Source organism: Dicentrarchus labrax, unplaced genomic scaffold (genome assembly GCF_905237075.1).
Source record: "Dicentrarchus labrax unplaced genomic scaffold, dlabrax2021, whole genome shotgun sequence".
In the NCBI taxonomy this organism is placed as follows: Eukaryota; Metazoa; Chordata; class Actinopteri; family Moronidae; genus Dicentrarchus; species Dicentrarchus labrax.
In genome coordinates, this window is record NW_026136875.1 from 1,285,001 (window position 1) to 1,309,000 (window position 24,000).

General features: G+C 41.8%; 1 long non-coding RNA gene, 1 other non-coding gene and 1 pseudogene across 2 annotated transcripts; 2 read left to right on the plus strand and 1 right to left on the minus strand.

Moving 5' to 3' along the window:
* Positions 1–436: 436 nt before the first annotated feature.
* On the minus strand, positions 437–3,431 carry LOC127360371 (uncharacterized). Its single transcript, XR_007883617.1, has 4 exons — positions 3,118–3,431; positions 2,281–2,360; positions 1,627–1,719; positions 437–1,228 (listed from the first exon to the last, which is right to left on the minus strand). It is a non-coding gene; the product is annotated as an uncharacterized LOC127360371 (long non-coding RNA).
* Positions 3,432–4,330: 899 nt separating this feature from the next.
* Positions 4,331–4,412, plus strand: trnas-uga (transfer RNA serine (anticodon UGA)). Its single transcript has one exon. It is a non-coding gene; the product is annotated as a tRNA-Ser (tRNA).
* A 6,491-nt stretch (positions 4,413–10,903) lies between these two features.
* LOC127360352 (rap1 GTPase-activating protein 2-like) overlaps positions 10,904–24,000 on the plus strand; it is a 40,741-nt pseudogene continuing 27,644 nt past the window's right edge.

Consider the following 24,000-nt stretch of genomic DNA (forward strand, 5'->3'; position numbering starts at 1 on the left):
AAGATTCAAGATTCAAGAAGCTTTATTTATCCTGAGGGAAATTACTGTGCAACAGTTTCAATACAAAGGTGGGCTATAACGACCCAATTCACTGTAAACCCGGATAAATTGAGTTTACTTAAAAAATTTGAGGAAACCGGTTGCCTTAAAAAAATTAAGTAATGTTTCATGAAAATTTTAGGTTCCATGCACTAACCTCCAAGTTGATTTAACTTAAAATCATTTGTAATATAAATGTATTTGCTCATTTATTCCACTTAAAATTTAAAGCTCAACGCACTTATCTCCAAGTTGATTTCACTTGAAATCACTTGTAATGTTAATTTACCCAATTACTCGACCTAGTATCTTAATTGTAAAAAACAAAATTACATTTCATCAAACTGTTTTAAACCAGAAATTCTAAATTAAGAAAATAAAAAGCAAAACACAAAAGTACATTCTTTTCATGTTTTATTTTAACTTGGGGCACAGGAAACATTTTTAAACCATATTATTTGTTCTTGGTTGACCCTGGCGGTATATAACTAATAGAAGGGAAAGAAGACTGCCTCCTCTCTGTTAACTTCTGCTGCTCTCTACATGCACGAATTGGAAAGTGGAACCACAACTTTAGCTTTGATGTGCACAATGCCAGTGTCTTCCATGCTCCCACTATGACAGGATTGCTGGAGGACTACAAGGACCCTAAGTCCTGCTAATAATAAAACCACAATAAAACCATAAAACATGCCTAGCAATACGGATGGAACCAAACTACAAGATCAGTACAAACACCATCATCTGATCATCATCAGAAAGACACAAAGACAGTGGAAATACTTAAAAACATATCACAAACAGTGCAAAACAGTAGACATGGCATTTTAGACATGCAACAGCACCAAACACTGGTATTTGGAACAGTGGTATATTTCAGAACACTGTTTTAGACAGAGAGTTGATTTTTCAGTGTTTGGATTTTTGGTGCAAGCTCACCTCTGCCCAGGTTGAGCATCACCTGCTGAATGAACTGGAAGGTGTTTTTCATGCATTTAGGGTAATCTAAGTGCAAGGCATAGATCAGTCCAAAAAGATCACAGAAGGCCTGTGGTAGGTTGGCCAGCTCCTCCATGACCACAACCCCCTCCAACACGATGCCTACTCTGGATGGGTTGAGCTGAGGATTTTCATCAATGCAGAAGATTCCCACTCGCATCTGACTGTACAAGTCCTTGTCAATTGCGTCCTGACAGAAAGAAACAGGAGAATAAATATAACTTCTCAAACTAACAAAACACAACAAAGTTAGCCATTAGAAATGAGTAAACACGGCTTCCTCCGCCTCCTACGTCACATCCGCCTTCTTCTTCGCTTGGCAAAGTAGCGGCGAATCGCTACTGTGCAGCGGAAGATGTCAGCCTCCGTGTAGGGGGACCCGAGGTATATGTACACATAAATGCGAAATCTGAAGTAATAAAAACGTAACGACTCGTTTCATAGGGTGACTATATAGCACTAACAACATAGTTATATGTATTATTTTACATTTCTGTTAATAGATCACCATAAATATTACACACTGGACCTTTAATCACTAAAAGAAACAACGCACCTGCATCATTTACAACAAATGTAGTTACTTACAGAGAAGGTTTAGAAGAATTCAGAGGGATCATCCCTGAAGATGACCTGCAGTCCCCGAAGACAAAGGCACCTTATGTCTGTTGGCTGCGTGGTCTGCAGGATAGTGGACATAACTAAATCACATATAATTATTAAATACATTCATTGACTTCCCCACAGTTTTTAATTACTTTTAGGGCTGTCAAAGTAACATGTTAAATTAATTATAAAATAATGCAGATTAATCAGACTGCATCCATGAGGAGAATCAGGAAACTTCAGCTCACTCTACAGCACAGTAGGTGGAAAGAGAAAAACAAAAAAACAAAAAATATCAGTTGAAAATATTTATATTTTATATTTAACTGCTGTAAACTGCAATTTCCATTAGCTTCCGAGCTAACAAGTCTCTAGCAAGTGGAAATATCCATATTACTGGTTAAAACAACGTTTTTACTGCTCACAAACAGCCACTGCAGATAAATCTATGGACTATGGAGAGAAAATGTCTTTAACTGGTTACAATGTTGTTTTCTCTACTCTGGAGCTAAAATGTGACGAACGTTAGCGTATAATCTTAGCTGATTAAAACATTTTTCAACCTCAAACAGCCAACTAACACACAGTGGCAACTCTAAAATCAAATATTAAAACACAATGTGGTCGCTCACTCACCAGATTCAGTCGTCCTGTCGATAGGCTAACCGGGACCAACAGGTGAACGGGAGACGTAACGGAAATGCTGCATTCAAGTGCTGCCAGAATAATCGGAAAAATTTATTCGAACTTCAAGTTAATATAACCTATACATTTTGCTTAGATATAACGTGCAATAGAATATTAACGTTAATTGCTGTCCATGTAGAGTGACTATAGCACAAACCCTGATAATAAGTCAGTATTTTTGTGGTTTCAGGGAATGTAGGTTACTCATGCAGCAACAAGTCTGGGACAAAATAAAGCTTTAAACCGTCTCAGCACGTTTGATAACGTGAATCTCCACTGGTATGCTATCAATGTCTTTGTAACACTCTGAAAAATATTAAAATACAACACATCTGTTTTGTAGCATCCATGTTGTTCCCACATTATTTCCCACAAAGTCGGAAAAATTACTTCCCAACTCAGGAGTGTATATTCTACTTCTAATTAGTAGAATATACTTACATTTGATAGTAATGCAATCAAACTTAAATGTATTGATTACATTGTACTTGATTGTTTGATTAGATAGGAAATCCGGGCTAACAGTGTTCAGGGATTAATAAAGTCTATCTATCTATCTATCTATCTATCTATCTATCTATCTATCTATCTCAATTGAAATAAAATAAGTACAAACTAAATAAGTGATAAGGAGTGATAAAGTCGTAACAGTGGTAAAAGTGATCAATTAAATTGGGCAAAGAATGTTAAATTGACATTTGCTCAGGACACAGTCTGATTGCCACAGGAAGAAAAGACTTCCTCTGGCATTCAGTGTTACATCGGGGGGGGGGTCGAGGTTAGCACCTGGTGGAGAGGGTGAGCGTTGTTGTCCAGGATACTGTGCAGTTTACACAGCATCCTCCTCTCAGACTCCACCACCAAAGAGTCCAGTTGGACCCCCAGGATGGAGCCAGCCTTCCTGGTGATCCTGCTGATCTTCTTGGCGTCTGCTGCCCTCAGTCTGCTGCCCTCAGCCTGCTGCCCTCAGCCTGCTGCCCTCAGCCTGCTGCCCCAGCACACAACAGCAAAGAAGATGGCACTGGCTACCACCGACTGGTAGAACATCCTCAGCATGATGTTACATACGTTGAATGGCCGGAGCCTCCTCAGGAAATAGAGTCGACTCTGGCCCTTCTTCCAGTTTGTTATCCAGGTGTACTCCCAGGTATTTGTAATCCTGGACAACATCCACAGTCACACCGTTGATGGAGATGGGTGTGGGGGCAGATTTCCTCCGGCGGAAATCCACCACCAGCTCCTTAGTCTTGGTCGAGTTGAGATGCAGATGATTAGTTGCACACCACTCGACGAAGGAGTCCACAACGCCCCTGTACTCCTCCTCCTTCCGCCCACTGACACAGCCAACAATTGCAGTCGTCTGCAAACTTCTGCATACTTACTTTTATTTCTTATACCACTTATTTATACATTCTATACATTTTTATATTGCATTTTTTATTGCTTTTTTTTATATGTCTAGGTTGTTCTCTTTACTTACTGTTACTGTGTGTAATGCTGCTGCTACACTGCAATCTATCTATCTATCAACATTATATCCAGTATGTTCTCAGCACTGAGGAAAAGTAGCAGCACATTGTTTAATTGTTGGTTCTTGGTGTTTTTAGTCCTAATCTGTGATGTTGTTGTAGAGCTGTTATGTGGCAGTAGTAGTAGTGTCTCCTGTGGGTGTAATGCAAATATATTACTACAGTGTTTTTGTAATTCAGCTCCTGGCCACCGGCGGCAGCATTGAGCTGTATAACAGCAGCAGGACGACGCTGAGAAACAATGCGCCATCTTGGATTTCACATGTAGTGAGTTTAGTGTGATTCACTGTCACTCTGTGCTGTTTATGTTCCTTCACAACCACCTGACATCGACGGAAAGACTTCTGAACGGCGGCTGAGACTTTAAGCCTAATTTCAGTAATGAACAAACACTTTGAAGCCGGTAACAGTGAGCCGTCGGCGGGAGAACAATAGAACAAATAGAATGGTGATATCATTTGGTGACGTAAGCTGCGATGGCCGAGTGGTTAAGGCGTTGGACTTGAAATCCAATGGGGTCTCCCCGCGCAGGTTCGAACCCTGCTCGCAGCGACACGGTCACACCTTTTCTCAATTACAGTTTTATTTTAGTAAAAAAAAGTTAACCGTTTTGGGAAATATGCTTGTTAGTCTCATCACCTGAAACCAAGTAGAGGAATACTAGAAATCTGATGCATTAATAATTCAGAATCAGAAATACTTTAATAATCCCAGGGGGAAATTACTTTCGTTACAACTCCAGCTCTACATGCAACATATTTACATACAACATATAATATTATTAAGAACATATATACACACACAAGGTAAAGTGTAAAATGTACAGTATACAGTATATATATAAAGATATCTATATACACAAGGTAAAGTGTAAAATGTACAGTTTTGAAAATGTGCAAGAAAGAAGAAAGTGCAGAAGTGGTTGTCCGTGTTTGAGTCAGATGACAGAGAGGGGGGTGTCTGACTCTCTGAGGGAGGCATTGTAAAGATTAATGACCACAGACAGGAATGATTTCCTGTGGTGCTCTGTGGTGCATCTGGGTGAGAGGAGTCTTCTGCTGAAGGTGCTCCTCTGCTGGGCCAGTGTGTCGTAGAGAGAGTGTGAGACATTGTCCAAGATGGACTGAAGCCTGGACAGCATTCTCCTCTCTGCCACGGTCTTCAGGGTGTCCAGCTCCTCCCTACGACATCACCGGCCCTCCTGATCAGTTTATTTAGTCTGTTGTTGTCTGCGACCCTCAGCCCACTGCCCCAGCATGTGACAGCGAAGAAGATCGTACTGGCCACAACAGACTCATAGAACATCCTCAGCATCCTCCGGCAGATGTTAAAGGACCTCAGCCTCCTTAGGAAAAGAGTCGGCTGTGGCCTTTCTTGTAGACCGCCTCTGTGTTTCTAGTCCAGTCCAGCTTATTATTAAAGTACACCCCCAGGTACTTATACTCCTCTACAGTGTCCACAGGGATGGAAACAGGGTCCCAGGTGATTTCACCCTCCTCAGATCCACTATGAGCTCCTTAGTCTTTGTCACATTGAGCTGTAGATGCCCACCACAGTCCTGTATTCATTCTCATCACCCTTAATTAAAAATAATTAATAATTAATAAAATTATGATAGTTATTTGATGATTGCTCATATATTTACTTGTCTTCTAGCTCTGGTTTTGGTCTCCACTGACTCCTGAAGACACTGTCCACCTGTCTCAGGGCTGCTAACTCAAATTCCTAACAAATACTGACCAATTCCTAACAAATACTAACTCAAATCCTAACAATTCCTAACAAATACTGACCAATTCCTAACAAATACTAACTCAAATCCTAACAATTCCTAACAAATACTAACTCAAATCCTAACAATTCCTAACAAATACTAATTCAATCCTAATAATTCCTAACAAATACTGACCAATTCCTAACCAATTTACCTACCAAGTCCTAACAGTCACGTGACAACAACAGTAATGCCCCCTTTGACAGCATGAATAAACAAAACAGCAAGCAACGGGCTTTCACATCAGGACAACAACTCCGTAAGAATAGCAGAAAACCCGTAATGAATTTTTCAATATATTTTTCATCCCCCGCCACAAAAACCTCATCCTCCGGCACCGGCCCCATCTCCGTGGATCGCCACAGAAAATGGAGAAAGGAAAAAGCCGCACCTGAAGACCAGGAGCGTGTGGCAAGAGGTGAGCCTCCAGAAAAGCGGCATTGCAAAGAGGACTGCCGTTATCAGTGTAAAAGACGTGTTCAGTCCAAAAACAAAGTCACCGGCCACACAGAGATGAAAGGAAAGTGGTGCTGTCCTTCATCTGGACAGACCATCACAGAAAGGAAAGAAACTCTTGAAATGCCGTAAAAGTAGTTTTTAGTTAATTGGTTATGAGTGTGTTTGTTTCTGAATGTGAAGTTTACCTTTTTTTATTATTTATGAGTGAATATGTGAAAAATGTGTTCAGTCAATAGATCCTCCTAAATGTTCAGAACTTTTAAATATTGCATGCATATGCATATACATGTATTGGATATATGAGATGTGAGATGTATAGAATCCATGGTTTTAAAAACACCTCAGGACAATTAACGTCTTATTTTAGTTTAAACGTTTTAGGAAGTTAGTTAATTTTCTCACCAGTTGAAGTCAAGTAGAGGAATACTAGAAACTAAAACTACAGTTTTCACCAACCAGAGCAATAATCTATCTCCACTCTGTAGAACACATTATTGTACTTTTAATGTAAATTACACGATAATCAAGTAATTATTTTACAGTAATAAAGGTGACAATCATCAGTCTTAATATTACTGTAAAAGGTACAATATATTGTAATATAACGTCAGCTAACATCACTACAGTATTTATTATCAGGATTTATTGTGAAAACCTGGTGATTGTTAACAGTGGCGTATGTAACTGTGTGTGTGTGTGTGTGTGTGTGTGTGTGTGTGTGTGTGTGTGTGTGTGTGTCTCAGGATCCGTTCATGTGATCGACTTAAACTTGGTGTGTGTGTGTTGCTGAGGACCCAGGAGAGTGCAGAGTTAAATTTGGACATATGGTGGCGCTCTGACAACAGACTTTATGTTTTGGCATGTAACGTTTGAACCAGAAGTTAAAAATCTTGCATCATCTCCATTTCCCACCATTTTGAATTTTGTCCCCGCTGCTGCTCCGACACATTTATTGGTATTCTTCAAATTTTGACATTAGCTTGTCATCAGAGTTTATTGTATTCAGTGTTGCTGAGCGCTTTGTGCTGTCGCAACCACATTTGCATTTTTTAAAATACGCCACACGTTCGCCGCATAAATGCGGGGCTTGCATGATTTCATAATCTCCGCAATTTCATCACATAAAATTGCATAAATATCCCGCATATTACATCACATTTTTTAAGAAAACATGCCACATAATCACAGATTTTTGCCCGCAACAATCACAAAAAAACTCTTTTCTGGAAGGACTGGCTTCTGTCACAATGTGAGTCTTACTGGCCCAGCGTGCATCATGACGGACGCCATTAATGTAATTACTCTTCCTGGTCCTGTAAATAGGCCGGTACGGATCACAGCAGCCTAACTTGTATTTTAAAATGTTGTGTTTCTCCTGACCAACAGTCCCGAAAAAGGCTGTGTATGAGCAGGAATACAGGGGATAGATTCAGTGTGACATCAGATCAGATGTTCCTTTATTTTACATTGATCCCCTGTAGGAGAAGTTAGACACAGCAGCACAGAGGAATATAGCGTACAGAAGTGGAAGTACAATAAGATAGCACAAAATAATTATATTACAAATATATATATATTTATAATTATATTACAAATATATATATATTTATAATTATATTACAAATATATATATATTTAAAATTATATTACAAATATATATATATATATATATATATTGAGCCGCTTTGACTTGCTTATAATAATATGTAATGTAATAAATATAAAGAACACACCTCCATATGCACAAAACCTGAGCCAACGTTTCTTTATTCTGTAACCAGAACAGTGGATCTGCAGCCAGAGCCCAGTTAGCGGTTAGCAGTTTTTGTTTTTACTGCCGTTTCTGCATCATGCCATATTTTCATTAACAGTTAAAGCAGCCACACATATTTAATAAACCACAACTTTGTTTTATGAACTGAAAACACATGTTAAATACTTTATAATACTTTACAGTCTCATCAGTAAAACAATGAACACATTTTAAATATTTCATAAATGAGGAAAAATAGCTGCATTTATCAGGAAATTCTCCTCATTGATCCGTGAGCCATTTAAAATGTCCTGCGAGCCACGTTTGGGTGGTGAATGTGTCCTGACACTGCAGAACACAGAGATATTAAATGTATTTGTGGAACTGAAGAGAGCAGAGGATCCATCGAGCTCTGGGTTGTGGGTCCGCTGCCCCAACTGCTGCTCCGTCTTTTTCCGTAGCCCCTTCAGACCCGCCTTATGTTCCAAGGTTGTGAAAAATATAATAATGACTTTTTCCCATCCTTAATGCAACCAGAAATGAGAATCAATAAAAAAAATGTTTTTAATCAAAACCCTTTAATTGTTATTTTTTTTTGTCCATTTCAATGGACATCGGGTCCAAACAATTCTTAAAACACCAACATCATATGAAAACATCATACCTATTTTTTGTCTGTTAAATGTTGCAAAAAGTAAAAAAGAAGCCCCTGTCAAGTGACGTCCATTGTAATGGACACAGGGTCTGAAGGGGTTAAGGGACCCGTTATCTGTCCCCGAGTAAACCGAATATATTCAACAAACACAGAGCTGACCAACTGCACAATGAACCCAAACAGTGAACTCTGCAGGGAGGTTGTGGGGAACCAGAGATTTGGATGAAGTTGCAGCAGATTGTTTCCTGTGAATATTTTCTGTCTGTCTCTATTTTGTTTTTATTTAATTTCTAACAATCATACAGACTTAATAATCTTCTTTACTGACTGTATTTTCCTCTGCCTGATAAGTGATGCCATTGTTCTAATACAGCTTGTGTTTGTCAGAGTTTAGATATTAAATAATAAACTGTAATGACAGACGTTGAAATGGTTTACATCAAACACGTTACACAAACTCAGTTTTATAAGTTAAAAACATTCTTTATACATTATTTTCTTTTTATTGTTTTGTGTCAGGTAAAGTCAAATGACTGAAGCTTGGCATGTTTTGTTACTTGCAAAATTAAGTTAGTTTTACTCAAAAGTTTAATGAGTTTCAGCTATAGTTTTAGTTAAACTAATTTGATTGATTTGAAAGTGTAATCTAAACGTTAACAGTTTAATTTAGTTTTCACAGAAATAAATGAAATGCTAAGATATCGGTGGATATTCTTTACGTTTTCTAGCACGCCTTAAAAACCAAGAAGACCTTGCGACCCCCCTGTGAAGCTTTGGCGGCCCCTAGTAGGGGCCCTGACCCTCAGGTTGGTAAACCACTGTTTGTATTGATTTTAAACATCATACCTGCTGAACATCAGCATGTTAGCTTGTAGCCGGGCGCCTCCCAGAGCTAGCAGTCTGTCTTTCACCTCGCAGGCGTCTGTTGATTTGTTTGTGTTACAGCCACCTGCTCCGTCTGGCCTTTAACACCAGAACACAATGTCCCTGTTCTCCAGCAGCATGAGGTCTCTCTCTCTGGCTGTCTGTCTCTCCTGGCAGAGGTGCGGTATCATACGGCTGACACATATGGTCCGTGTATAACCCGCTGTAATGGACTCTGCAGCCTGTAGGGGGCGCTAGCAGGAGTTTCCGCTGATAGACTTGCTAATGTTTGTTTATTGAAGGAAGGCGGACCACGCCACCCTCCTCTGAGTAACTCTGTAAATCCTGTTTTCTGTTTCCCTTCAGTGGTAATTGGATGTAAATGTATTCAGCTGCCGGAGGATTTTCACACAGCATTAAAGCTGAAAACTCCAATTACACACAAACACACACACACACACACACCGTTAGACAAACACTCATTGGTTGTGTCCTCATTATATTCACTGATCTTTGGGCTCCAGTCGCTGTAGCAGTGAATTGATCTTTTCTTTTTTCTGTCCCGTCACAGCCTTCTTACAGAGTTCAGTATCTGAGCACAGTTTAAAGTTTAAAGTTTAAAGAAAGATCTCAAAGGCTCCTCTGAACACCTCGAAGGCCACCGTCCTTTTACCACAGCCACTGACCAAAGAACAGAAAATAGATCATTATTTTATATTTTCATGGGTTTTACAATCAGTTTTATACAAGTTATAACTCCATCTCCCTGCTAACACCTGAGGGCCTGACTAATACCTGGAACATACATTACCGTCCCAAAATGTTCTATTACAATGTTCACTGCTCCAGTTAATAGGATGAACCTTGGAGACGAGCTGGCAACAGGAGATATTTGTAGTTCCCTCCACTCAGAGAACTAACGTTACGCTACGAGCCAGAGAGCTAACGTTACGCCACATGAGGAATGAATGGACATCCAGCAGCCAATCAGAGTCCAGTATTCACAGACCATGGTATAAAAGAGACGCCGTGTTTGCGTAAAGTAGCCTGGAGCTCCAACGCGGTGCTACCAGCATGCATTGCACAGCTGCTTACACACACACTGATTATACACTTATTGATATTATATCTAATTTCTGACAATAGTTCTGCAGCTTTAATACAAAAACAGCAAATATTCTCACTGGAGACGCTGGAAACAGAGATTTTGGTTCATTTTCTGGTTCACTTTTACATCTTTCTCCTTTCTGAACAGAATAAAGTGATATTTAACGTAATGTGCCTCTCCACCTTTACGTAACAACAAATCTGTCCATTTACCTCCATTCATTATGTATGATAAGTTTTCAGTCTGACTGTCTCTGCTGCCTTTTCTGCTTCGTCAGGGTGGAGAGAGAGAGAGAGAGAGAGAGAGAGGCAGTATACCTCCATTTCTATTCTCTCTTTATGTCTCTCATGGCTGTGTGTGTGCTGTGAATCAGAGAGAGAGAGAAACATTAACGGCAGGAGGAGGGAGGATATAGAGAGAGGCGGCGAGAGCGTGTAGAGGAGGGCGTCTGACAGGGACGAGAGTATTTATAGGTGGAGAGATGGGGAGATAGAACGACAGTGGAGAGAGAGAGAGAGGGAGAGAGGGAGGAGAGAGACGAGAGAGGGAGGTAGAGATACAGAGAGAGAGGAAAATCCAGACACAATAAGAAGAAAGGGAAGACAAAGAGGAGGAGAGGGCGAGCGAGAGACCATGCTGAGGAGGAAGAGGAGCGTGTCGTTCGGCGGCTTCGGATGGTAGGACAGTGTGTGTGTGTGTGTGTGTGTGTGTGTGTGTGTGTTTCATCCTTTAATAAACGGCTGAATGATCGCATCACTTTCTCTTACTCACACTTTCAGGGTCTTTGAGTTCATTTCTAGTCTGAGCTGCACTGAAGTGACATCACAGTGACATCACAGTGACAGCTCCCCCAAAAATCCTAAAATGAGTCAGTCGGCTTTTTTAAAAATGTATTTTATTGTTTTCTGAGCGGCTGTGGTTCAACGGGGACAAAAGCTGAAGAAGTTAAAATGTGACTTTTTTTGAATGGGGTTTGGTTGGGAACTTTTGCTGCTCTGTTGCAGCTGTTAGCGTAGCTCAGAGTTCATTCTGTGTGAGACATGTTTCCACTCTGTTGTCTCCGGTCGACCGATGGGAAACACAAACATTTCTAACCTGCAGTGACTCAAGACGAGAGAAGTAATTGAAAATTAACATGGTTGAAGTTAAAATTTGACTTTTTCTGAACAGGGTTTGGTTGAAAACTGCTGTCAGTGTTCACACATCAGAAAGTCAAAAATAATCATCAGTTCAAGTGTTTTCATCCTCTACTGTCGTCTGAATCTTTGAGTTCATTTCCTGTCTGAGCTGCACCGATGTGACATCACGGTGACGTCACGGTGACGTCACAGTGTTTCCTGACCTGCTGTCGTTCCAGATGAAACAAAACCTGAAGATTAAGTTAAAACTTAACTTTTTTTAAATGAGGTTTGGTTGGGAACTTTGGTTCATGCAACAGAAGGTTGTTGAGTTAATTCTCCGTCAGCGTGAGGTACGTGTCCTCTCCGCTGTGTTTCTGTTTCCACTCCACTGACGCTGAAATAATAACATTTGGTCGTTAATCAATAACTTTATACATTCTCAATAACTGCTTATTATTATTTAGTTATTTCAGAGTTTTATAACCCTCCGGCCTGTTGATTGGCTGCAGCTGTGTGTTACTGTGAGTAGTATTCAGGTTGAATGTTGTGTTCAGGACCTCGGTTCTTCTTGTATGTTAAACTACAGGTTACCATAGCAACAGCACTACAGATAATACAACCGTGTGTGCGACCTGAAGTTGAGCTCTGATAATATTTATAGGTTGTTTTCCCAGTGTCAGTGAACACAGCACCACTGGGTCTGAAATGAGTCTTTAAATGCATCACAGTACCCCAAAACATACACCCTTCTTCTTCTGTGGTGGATTCCTCTGTATGACTGTTCAAAATGGCAGCTGTAGAAAGTGACTCTGCTGACGGGACGTTGACAAAGTGTGTGTGTGTGTGTGTGTGTGTGTGTGTGTGTGTGTGTGTGTGTGTGTGTGTGTGTGTGTGTGTGTGTGGTGGGGGGGGTGGGGGGGGGGGGGGTTGCTGTGTGTTTGTGTGTGTGTGTGTGTGTGAGAGTGTGTGTGTGTGTGTTTGTGTGTGTGTGTGTGTGTGGAAACTTACACAACCCTTTTCAATCAATCTGTTTTCTTTTTCTAACCTGTTTCACTCCTCTTCTATACCTCCTTCTTTCCTTCTATCTCCATATTCAGTCTCTATCCTTTCTTTAGTTTTCTCCTCCGTTTATAATAAAATCAGGTATCACAGTTTTCATCCATCCTCCATCCTCCCTGCCTCCCTCCTTCCTCCCTCCCTCCTCCCTTCCTCCCTCCATCCTTCCTCCATCCTCCCTCCCTCCCTCCTTCCTCCCTCCATCCTCCCTCCATCCTTCCTCCATCCTCCCTCCCTCCTTCCTCGCTCCTTCCTCCGTCCATCCCCGTCTTCCCCCTTCCTCCTCCTCCCTCCTCCATCCTCCCTCCCTCCTTCCTCCGTCTTCCCCCTTCCTTCCTCCATCCTCCCTCCCTCCATCCTCCCTTCCTCCCTCCATCCTTCCGTCCTCCATCCTCCCTCCATCCTCCCTTCCTCCCTCCATCCTCCGTCTTCCCCCTTCCTTCCTCCATCCTCCCTCCTCCCTTCCTCCCTCCTTCCTCCCTCCATCCTTCCTCCATCCTCCCTCCCTCCCTCCTCCCTCAATCCTCCCTCCATCCTCCGTCCTCCCTCCCTCCCTCCCTCCATCCTTCCTCCCTCCATCCTCCGTCCTCCCTGCTTCCTCCATCCCTCCCTCCCTCCTCCATCCTTCCTCCGTCCGTCCTCCATCCTCCCTCCCTCCCTCCTCCATCCTCCCTTCCTCCATCCTTCCTTCCTCCCTCCTCCCTCCATCCCTTCCTCCGTCCGTCCCTCCATCCTCCCTCCTCCCTCCTCCATCCTCCCTCCTCCCTTCCTCCCTCCTCCATCCTTCCTCCGTCCGTCCTCCATCCTCCCTCCCTCCCAGTGTTTACATGGAGTAATAGAGTCTCTGTATTCAATAATGCAGGAGCAGCTTCAGGGCAGCTGCAGGAGGAGTTTATATTAAACCCTCCACTCTTCCTCTCTTCCTTCACTCATCCCTCCTTCAGACCTGAATTTAATTCCTCGATCTGTTGTTGAATTCAATCAGAGAGAAACTGTTTCATCAGCACTCCACACACACACACACACACACACACACACACACACACACACACTGTAATAACTGTTAATAATGTGGATAGTGCAGATACAGACTGGATGTCTCTGCATTAGCGCCACCATCAGGCTGTAATGATCCATACGCAGCAGGAAACGATACAAAGATAACTTCAAATGGAAAGTACTGATAGAGACCCATCATTCACAGGAGTTTACGCTTGTTTTTACTAAGCTGCAACACAACATGTCATGTGTCATGTATGTGAATATTGTGTGTAGATGTTAATGTTGGTCGAGGCAGACGACCACCCAGCTGAAGGGACTGTCCGAGGTTTCTGCCTCTTACAGTTTTTCTTGATTGCTTTGATGCAGCAGTCACCTCAGACTTGACATTTTCCAAACAGTGAACACACAGGCCGAAACAGTGGCACTCATGGTCAAAATGACACATTCTGTTTGGAAAAGGCTCTAACTGCGCCAAAACATTGAAAATATGCAACAAAAGAAAATTTGGCCTTCAAACAACACAACTTGCAAACAAGTGTATGAGCTCTTCCAATCAACCATTACACAGTGGACAACAAAATACAAAATACAGCACTCAGTGCGACTCAGTGCACCATTGCTCATCATTGTAGCCTATTACTGTACGTAGCTTTCATGCCAGTGCCATTTGTTGTTAAATTTGCCTTCTTGCAAAGAATTGGATCCAGAATCAGAAATGCTTTGATGCAAATTGTATTGATTCCATTGACTCTTTTTTTCAAACTGTGGCTGAAAACTGAAATACTGTAAATATTACACAAAATACATGTAAACCAAAATAAAATCTATTAGAGTATAAGAAATTAAGAAAATAAAAATAAATCTATTACAGTCAAGTATAAAAATCTATTACTGTAGAGTATAAGAAATAGCCACTATTGACACTCAGTCTCTTCTGTCTTGATGATGGGGCCACATGGCCTCATCCACATCACATTCAATATCCTCTCTTGCAATGCACTAAGGGAAAAATCTTCTTGTATGCCTGATTGCTAATTGAAGATTTGTGTGAAGGAGTGTCAAACAGGTGCTTCAGTGATTTCATACTGATGTAGGTAGTTTCTAATAGTTGGAACAAATGCTTTCTGTTTGGTTACCATAGCTAAAACAATGGAGTTTGGACTGCTTGAATGACATCCATGTTAACTGTTCTGCAAAAGTGTGGTGAAAATGTGTCAATACAATGAGAAAGGGTTAACACATTTGCAAGAGGTGTCTTGTGCTCTGCTGAGACAGTGATGAAGAAAACCGAGTGGATCCCAGTTTCTTTAAGCAGGTCAAAGCAATCAAGAAAAACTGTAACAGGCAGTGTTTCCTTGCCACTGTCTCCAAGGTCTTGCTCATGGTGGTACTGTTGGGTCTCTGTAATTAATGTTATAAAGAGTTCGGTCTAGACCTGCTCTATTTGAAAAGTGTCCTGAGATAACTTCTGTTATGAATTGGCGCTATACAAATAAAACTGAATTGATGTTGCATGTTGATGTCTGTTATTATTGTATATTGTTGTTGTATGCTGATGTCTGTTAACGTGTTCAGGTTGAGGACAGAATCAAGATGTTGTGCTTTCTTTAAGCTGTTGAGAATATCTATATTGTGTGTGTGTGTGTGTGTGTGTGTGTGTGTGTGTGTGTGTGTGTGTGTGTGTGTTTTTATAACCTGAGGGATTTGAGTTTTCACAGAGTCATCATACATACAAGCTTTTAACGTTAAGGTCGATCTCTCTCTCTCTCTCTCTCTCTCTCTCTCTTCCCATTTATACATCACTCCTCCCCCTTAACTTCCCTCATCTCCTCTCCTCCCTTCTTGTCTCCTCTCACCTCCTTTTATTTCCTCTCCTCTCCCCCTCCCTCATCTCCTCCCATCTTTTGTCATTCTCTGCTCTCCCATCACACCTTCTCTCTCCTCTCGTCTACCTTCTCTCCTCCTCTCTCCTCCCTCCTCTCCCGCTGCTCCTGTTCCTCCCCCTCTGTATTCCAGTATAAGTTGTGGAGTCAGACTGGTGTTAATGGTTACGGTGGCGTTAAACATCCAACCCTAAACACTGAGGGAGTTAAACTGACCTGAGATCAGATAGGAGCGTTATTAACTTCTGCAGGAGATCTTCATCAATAACTGATGACGATGAGATTTATCTCCTGTAATCAAACAGAGCAGCTTTTTATTATTATTATTATTATTATTATTATTATTATTAATAACATGATCTTTTATTCTCAAAGTGTTTGTGTTTAGTTTCTGTGGCAGCAGCTCCACATGCTGTTTGAGATACACTGTAATAAGAATGTACAGTAATTATCTGTAATTACCTTTTACAGTTTCTTACTGCAGTTTACAATTACAGTTCATTACTGTATTCTTAAAAAGAAACAGGACGTTAAAGTTTATTCAGGTCTAGTTTTGCTTCTGTTGCAATGTCACATATTTCTATTGTAATAAAGTGGCGGCTGTGGCTCAGAGGCAGAGCGGGTCGTCCACTAATCGGAAGGTTGTTGGTTCGATCTCCGGCTCCTCCCGCCACATGTCGAAGTATCCTTGAGCAAGATACTGAACCCGGATTAGCTCCTGATGCATCGGTGTGTGAATGTGTTAGTTTCTGTTGTGTGTGTGAAAGGGTGAATGTGGCTGTAGTGTAAAAGCACTTTGAGTGGTCGGAAGTACAGGTCCATTTACCGTAAACAGTAACATTCTTTAAATACAGGATACACTGTAAAACAGTTTGCATTCTGTGAACATACAGTAATTAACTGATAAAACTGTGACCAGTACTCTGTGTAAATATACAAGATTCATTTTATTTCTAGTAACACTGTATTTCTAAAATACAGTAAGAAACTGTAAAAATACAGAACTTTGCTGGTGAAGCTGCAATAATCTGTATCAGTGAATTTAATATTTTATCTGTTGAGGTGTAATGTTTTATAACTGCTTTTATCCTTCAGTCCACAGTACTGTGTCAGTGTGTGAGTGTGTGTGTGTGTGTGTGTGTGAGAGTGTGTGTGTGTGTGATGTAAATGTGTGATTTACTGCTGCAGCACTTTAACAAATAGGGTTTTTATTACTGTGAACCTCTGAGATCACACCTCCCTCTGTCACACACACACACACACACACACACACACACACACTCGGTCACTAAGGTTAATAAAGTATTCAGATGTAAATCTCTTTCTCTTCGCCTCGGTAACGTCTTAATGTTCTTCCTGTTATCAGCATGTGTTGAGTGCACTAACAGCATGTCTCTCTCTCTCTCTGTGTGTCTCTGTCTCTGTCTGTCTCTCTGTCTGTCTGTCTGTCTCTCTCTCTCTCTCTTCTCTCTCTCTCTCTTTCTCTCTCTCTGTCTGTCTCTCTCTCTGTCTTTCTCTCTCTCTCTCTCTCTCTCTCTCTCTCTCTGTAGGATTGATAAGTCTACAGTCAGCGCTCTGAGAGCTCGGTGAGTAACACACACTCTGACCTAATGTACGACCCAACCCTGACTCACATGAAACAGACCTCACGTACAGTTTCCTGACTGTTTCAATCTGCTTTCCTTTCTATATTTGATTTATTGTCATAAAATCTCGAGTTCAGACTCAAACCAACAACGTGTGCTCTCTGACTTCCTGACTGTGGCTCAAAACAACACAGAGCACCAGATTAGAGTGAAATTAAAATGTTGAATTTGTTATTTTTCTCAGTTTTCTGCCTTTGTACTGTTAAAAAAAGAATATGGACAATTGAAAAATAAAGTAGTATGTAGTATGTCTTTGCTCTATTCTAGTGACAGTTGAACCAAAACCTTAAAAAATGTATTCAGTTTTCTTTTATTATATATAAAATATATATATTTATGAGACACAACACTCAGATATATTTGGGGTTTTGGTCTGTTGGTCGAACAAATGAAGACATTTGAAGATGTCAACAAGGACATTTTATAGCTCAAACATGAATCAGAAAATGCTCTGCAGATGAATTAATAATGAAAATAATAATAGTTGCAACCTTACTGACACTGAAGATGCATCATTAAACAAATAAATATACGATCATTAATCCCGTCACAAGGTCATCATCTTGTTCTTGGTTTTTATTCCGTTTACATGAAACCAAACCCGCAGCAACATGTTTCCTTTTATATTCGGAGCATCAGACATCAGACAGCAAACAGCAGTTTCTATTGTTCAGCTGCCTGATGGGATTCGGCCCTGAACAAAGACTGTCCTCTTGGTTTCTGCTCGCTAACACTGACGAGATGAACACACACTCCTCGGGGCTGTTTTTATGGCGGGGAGTGGATTTCTTTTTGGCTGCACTCACAAGTTTGTTCTGATGATGTTTGTTGGAAAAGTCTGTGTGAGAGAAAGAGGTAGAGTCTGAAACGGATTGATACTATATATAATACATGGAGCCAGTTAGCGGCGTGCTACAACCTGAGCACCGTATTATTCGGGACCAGAGCAGCGACCGATGTGAAGCCCTGTTGAAATGCAAGGAATTATTATTTTCCTGCCCAAAGGATCACATTTTTGGGGGCTGCAACATGCTGGAAAACATTCGATCCATGGACCCAATCCCCAAACCCAACGGGAAGTCGGCCATTTTGAATTTAGTGGTTATTTTTGGCGATTTGCATGCGTTGTATTTTAACTCCTTTTAGGGAATTCATCGGATCGACTTCAAATTTGGTCGGTCCAATCTAAACACCGTCACGATCAAAACCTTCGCTCTTATTGACTGTGCGTTGAAAGGGTGTGTGTGTGTCTTGGAGTCGGATTTTGACAATCCGCCATGAAACAGGAAGTTGACGTAACTTCAGTGTACTTTTGTGTCCAACTGGCACCAAACTTCACATGTCTGATAAGAGTCCCGCCTTGATCCACATGCACAATATTATGTCATGCGCCACCTACTGGCAACAGGAAGTAAGCCATATACAGCAATCACTGTGTGATGTCCGTGGAATGTGCACGGTGTGGTGTATGCGTGATACGCTGGTGCATATGGAGTGCCGTTCATCGCTGCTCGCAACCTTAATTTTTAGATTGGCCCTAACAGTGGAAACTGGGAGTATTTTCTGAGGTGATACACACTCATGATCGGCGGGTCTGTTACACACTTTGGTGTGAGACTGGTTGGTTTGTCTCCATTAAAGTCTGTTTGACCTCTAAGTGGATTTATGGACGTTTATTGGTGGTGGAAATCAGAGGTAACGATATCCTCGTTCTTCCATCTTTCCTTGTTGGAAGTCTGATTTCAGGGGGCGTTCCAGTTGAAATTTCCGACTTCCCAACTCAAATGTAACATTATTCCCTCGTTAGCTTGTTCTCTCATCTGCAGACGAGGAAGCAGATCTTGTAAATGTGCTATAATGTAGATAAACATCTCAAGAAAAAGACAAAAACAGTCTGAAGGAAAACAACCAATTTGAGATCAAGTTGAGCCCTAAGTGAAGGAGAAACCAGGAATTAACGGCGCCAGGATCCCGCTCTGGGATCGCTCTGTATTTATAGTTATCAGGTTTCTCTTTAACATCAGTGGGTAACTTTAAGGTTCAGGACTACAGGTCTAGGCTAGGTAGCGATGGAGAGTCAGCTGGGAGGAACACTGATCGGTCCAGGAGGTCCAGTTGGAGGAACACAGAGGTTTATAAGGTTTTATTAAAAGGCAGAAAGAAATATGACATTCACAATGTGCCGTACTCAGGATGTGTGCTGGTAAAGATATAAAAGAGTTTCATCTGCAGCCTGAATGATTTAAAGTGTGACTGGAGGAAAATAAGCTGTTGGGGATTTTGATAAGAGTTCAGACCTCTGCAGGAAGTTTAGAATTTGTCAGAAGCGCTTCGGTTAAAGGAATCCGCCTGTTAAACTGTGAATCTGATCAAAAGGCAGGTTGAAGCCCGCCGACAGGGAAGAACTGCTCTGAGTTACTAAATGAGACTGAGAGGGGTTCAAATGTTCAACTTTTGCATGTGGGAATTCATCTACAGACTTCAGCCTGTTTTGTGCTGCAATCCAACGCAGGTCGGAGGTCGATAGGTAGACAGGAGTGAAAGGTTAGTGCTGCACACTCGCGAAGAGGCCGACAGTGGAAATACTTCACGTTTCACTACACAAACAATGAGAATATATATACACACACATACTCGGGCTTTTATTGCCTTCTTATTGGTTTTAACAGACGACGTCACATCACAGTCAATCCTGCTCCTCTCCATTGGCTCACTGTTCAGTTTAGAACAGATTTAAAGATTTTATTAATCACTTTCAAAGCTGGGTCTGGCCCCGAGCTATATAGCAGAGATCTTAACCCAGCAGTTGATGTTGATGTCATCTTTTTACTTTATTATATCTATTTTATTTATTTATTTACTTATTTTGCTTACATTTTATGTTTATGTCTATTCTGCTCTTATTATTTTATTTTGGTATTCTTTATTTGTATTTACTGTGATTGTGCTTTGTCTGTCAAAGCACTTTGTAAACTCTAAAATGAATAAAGTTATTATTCTTATTTAATTGATAGAGACAGCTGTAGAGTGACAGGAAAGTAGGGGGGGGGAGAGAGAGAGAGAGAGAGAGAGAGAGAGAGAGAGAGAGAGAGAAGGGTCAACACACAGCAAAGGGCCACAGCCAACGATTGGTCGCTGCAGCAAGGACTTGGTACGTGGGGCTGGAGCTCTACTAGGTGAGCTACCAGGGCGCCCCAGCTCTTAGATAATGCTGAGACGTATTCACACAGGACTTTTACCAGGAGCCCTCATATGAGTTTATCCCCACGTCTGTATAAGTCTGTATTTTACTCAAATTTACTGACAGTATGGCGCAGTCGGCGTGTTAATGAACCTGCTGTGTGAGGCTGCAGGTGTTTAATAAAGCCGCTGTGGACGGCAGACAGTAAAGCTGTGAGGTTGGAGAGCTCGTTCAGATTGAAAGCAGTTTATCTGTTCTCTCGTTGTGAAGACCAGGACAACCTAATTTATAATTATGGCCAAAAGTATGTGGACAGGCCTGTCCATATTGGACATTTTAAAGGACCGACATTGTGTGTTTATATACTGTATCATGACGGATGATAACAGACTCTTATAGCAGTGTATACAGTGTGTGTGTGTGTGTGTGTGTGTGTGTGTGTGTGTGTGTGTGTGCCTGGAGGAAGGTGACCCGTCTATCTGACTGAATATTCTGTTTTCCTTCCAGCAGATTGACACTTTATCATCTGTCCATCAGCTCTCTCTCTCTCTGTACATCCTCTATGTCTCTCTCTCTTTACTGTCTCAGCTGTACGATGACGTCAGTCTCAGCTTCAGCTTTGTGTACAGTAGAAATGTGAAAGGATTTAAATGTGACTCACTGGTTTCCTTCAGGGAGTCCTTTTCTATCACTGAGTAAACTGACTCAGTGACATATTTTACAGACTTAATAGGCTTCTTTATTGACAGATTCATTGTTTTCCATCAGCTCTGTGGCTGTTTTCTAATGCAGGAGTGAAGGCTCTGTCAATATAAACTCTTTTATATATATTTCTGTACAGTAGGGCTGCCCCCGACGAAAGATTTTCCTAGTCGACTCGCAGTCGTAATATAAAGCCAACAGTGGATTCATCGTAGCTCGTTTATGATTGTGAATCAGAACAAGCAGCGAGGGGACTGAACCTTCAGTTCATTTATTCCAACACAGTGAAACATCACACAGTCTGGTTGTTCAACACACGGAATAAATAACTTCCAACTTCACTGAAACTGAAAAATCCATACGATGGATGATGGATAACGTTAACATTTACTGACTAATTAACTGGCTACAAACTGGCTCCTCTTCCTCCTCTTCCTCTCCTGTCGCTGCCTGAACCTGCCAGGTCTTCATCCCCAGAGTCAGAGTCCTGGTTGGAGCCGCTGGACATCAGCTTGCCTCGGTCAGTCCGCCCCGCTCCGGTTCTGTGGCTCATTCGGGCCCTGCTCCAGTTCTGTGGCTCATTCGGGCCTCAGCAGTATTCCCCGCTGGGTCCCTCTGCTGCTACACTAGCAGTGTTTAAACTCCCCCGTCCTTCCAGCTCCCAGTCTGGGTACAGACAGCTAATAGGACCGCTAACTAGCTAACAGCAGCTAGTACAGTTAGCATATGCAGCAGTGCAGCAGTCAGAGACTTCCTGTGTTACAAGAGAAAAGGTCCGTGTTGAAACAATCCTCTGATACTTTGGTCCCGGGATGAGGAGCAGCTCCTGAACACAGTCTAACGTTGGTTTGGTTTCACTGAGACTGACTGAGGGAATGTGTTCAGTCCACCATTAGGGGGCAGCACTATTGTACGGTGACAATAAAGTTGATTTTCTTACACTGTTTTTGGCATATGTGAACGATCTGACTGGAGAGTTGATGTTAAAGGGTTAAAATGATATTTTTCATTTCATCCTGATGGACAAGAGTCGTAATCACTTCGGCCGCTAGAGGGCGCTGTCGGTTGAACGTAAACTGATGAAGGACAACATCCTCTGGTTCACATTGGTTTCAGTCTACATTCCTTCACTGTACAAATACAAATCCCAACTGTTGGCAGCGTCCTTCTCCTCTCTCCGCTCTGCTGTCTCTCTTTTCCTCCATCTGCCTCCCTCTCTCTCTCTCTCCCTCTCTCTCTCTCTCTCTCTCTCTCTCTCTCTCTCTGTGAGCGTCTAAGGCGCTATAATCCTGATGGTCCCTGGCGTTATGAAAGAGAGAGAGAGGGGGGGGGGGTGCTGGTGTATAGGATTTGAGAGAGGGAGAGATGCTCAGTAACCGACAGCAACGCAACAATGCCGCACGACCACGGGTGAGTCTGGCATTTCCTCTCATCCTCCATCTGTGTGTGTGTGTGTGTGTGTGAGATGATATTTGATGCATTTATGTGACATTATAGACGATGCGTTCAGGTGTTGTTGTTATTGAACAGTAATGATCAGTTTGTAACTAATGTGTGTGTGTGTGTGTGTGTGTGTGTGTGTGTGTGTGTGTGTGTGTGTGTGTGTAACCGCCCTCTGAAACAGCTCCTGTGTCCGTCTCAACTCTTCATTTGAATTTTTACCCCCCAAAACAAATTGTAAAGAGCGACAGCAGCGATGTGACTCCGATCAGGTGGAAAATGAAACATCTGCACGGCAACATCACAACATCTGCAAGATCCATTAGGAGGAAACATTCAGGAGTCGAGTTTTTTAATGAAAGAAACACAGAAACATTTCAATTCTAATTTTGAGTTAAAAAATGTAATTCATTCAAACTGAATCAGTGAATCAGTCCTTAATTTTCACTCCCACAGTCAAGAGTTATCAAAGACAGACAGACAGACAGACAGATACATACATAGATAGATAGACAGACAGATAAAACAACTGCTGATAAAATGACACATTTTTGAGCATTGTTTGTTTCTGCAGCGCCGCATATTAGTCAGATCACATTTCCCCAAAATGCATTAAGCCTGTGTGTGTGTGTGTGTGTGTGTGTGTGTGTGTGTGCAGCTAAAGGGCAGACACTCCGTCTGTCTAGAAACAGAAGCCAGCAGCGTCTCCTCTCTCCCCGCTGCCGTTGTTGTTTATGATGTTGTTTTCGCCACTTTGTCTTTTTTACGCCGTTGTTGATGTTGGTGACTCATTTGCCACCCAGCAAATATAATTAGCCTCCAAACCCCCCCAAAAAAAAAAACTCAAAACAACACAGAAAAACAAACGTTGGCTGCAGAAGACGTCGCTGCAGGTGGACGACAAACACTGATTCCTAAAAAAGCCAGTAAACACACAGATTTATTTGTTTTCATGTAGAGCAGCAGGAGCCCAGAGCTTTTGTGTGTGTGTGTGTGTGTGTGTGTGTAAACAGTAACGTGTCCTCAAAGTTACAACAACGCTCTCTCCAGCGTCTCCCGGAGGCTGCAGTGTTCATTACAGCCACAGTTTGAAAGTGTTGGACACAACAAACAACGTGCTGTTTGTCCTGAAGGTGGCGCTACAGGGTTGAAGGGACAGAGAGTAACGTGTGCCCGTACTCCTAAATATATCAGCTTTTATTAAAATAACGTCTCTTACTCTCAATGAGATCAACTGTAAACAGGTTTATAATAAACATCAATTTCCGCCTTAAAGTCCAGATGAGAATGAAAACAGCTTTTTATTATTACATCCGCAGTTATATTGTCCCCGTTTTAATCAGGTGGGGTTCCCAAACGTCCTGGAAACACATTAAATGGGAGCGTACCTATGTTCCCCGGGTTCTATGTTCCCCGCTTTGTATGGGACCGGGGAATCCTAACCCTAACCCTAACCTTAGCGGGGGAACATAGGACCCGGGGAACATAGGGATGAC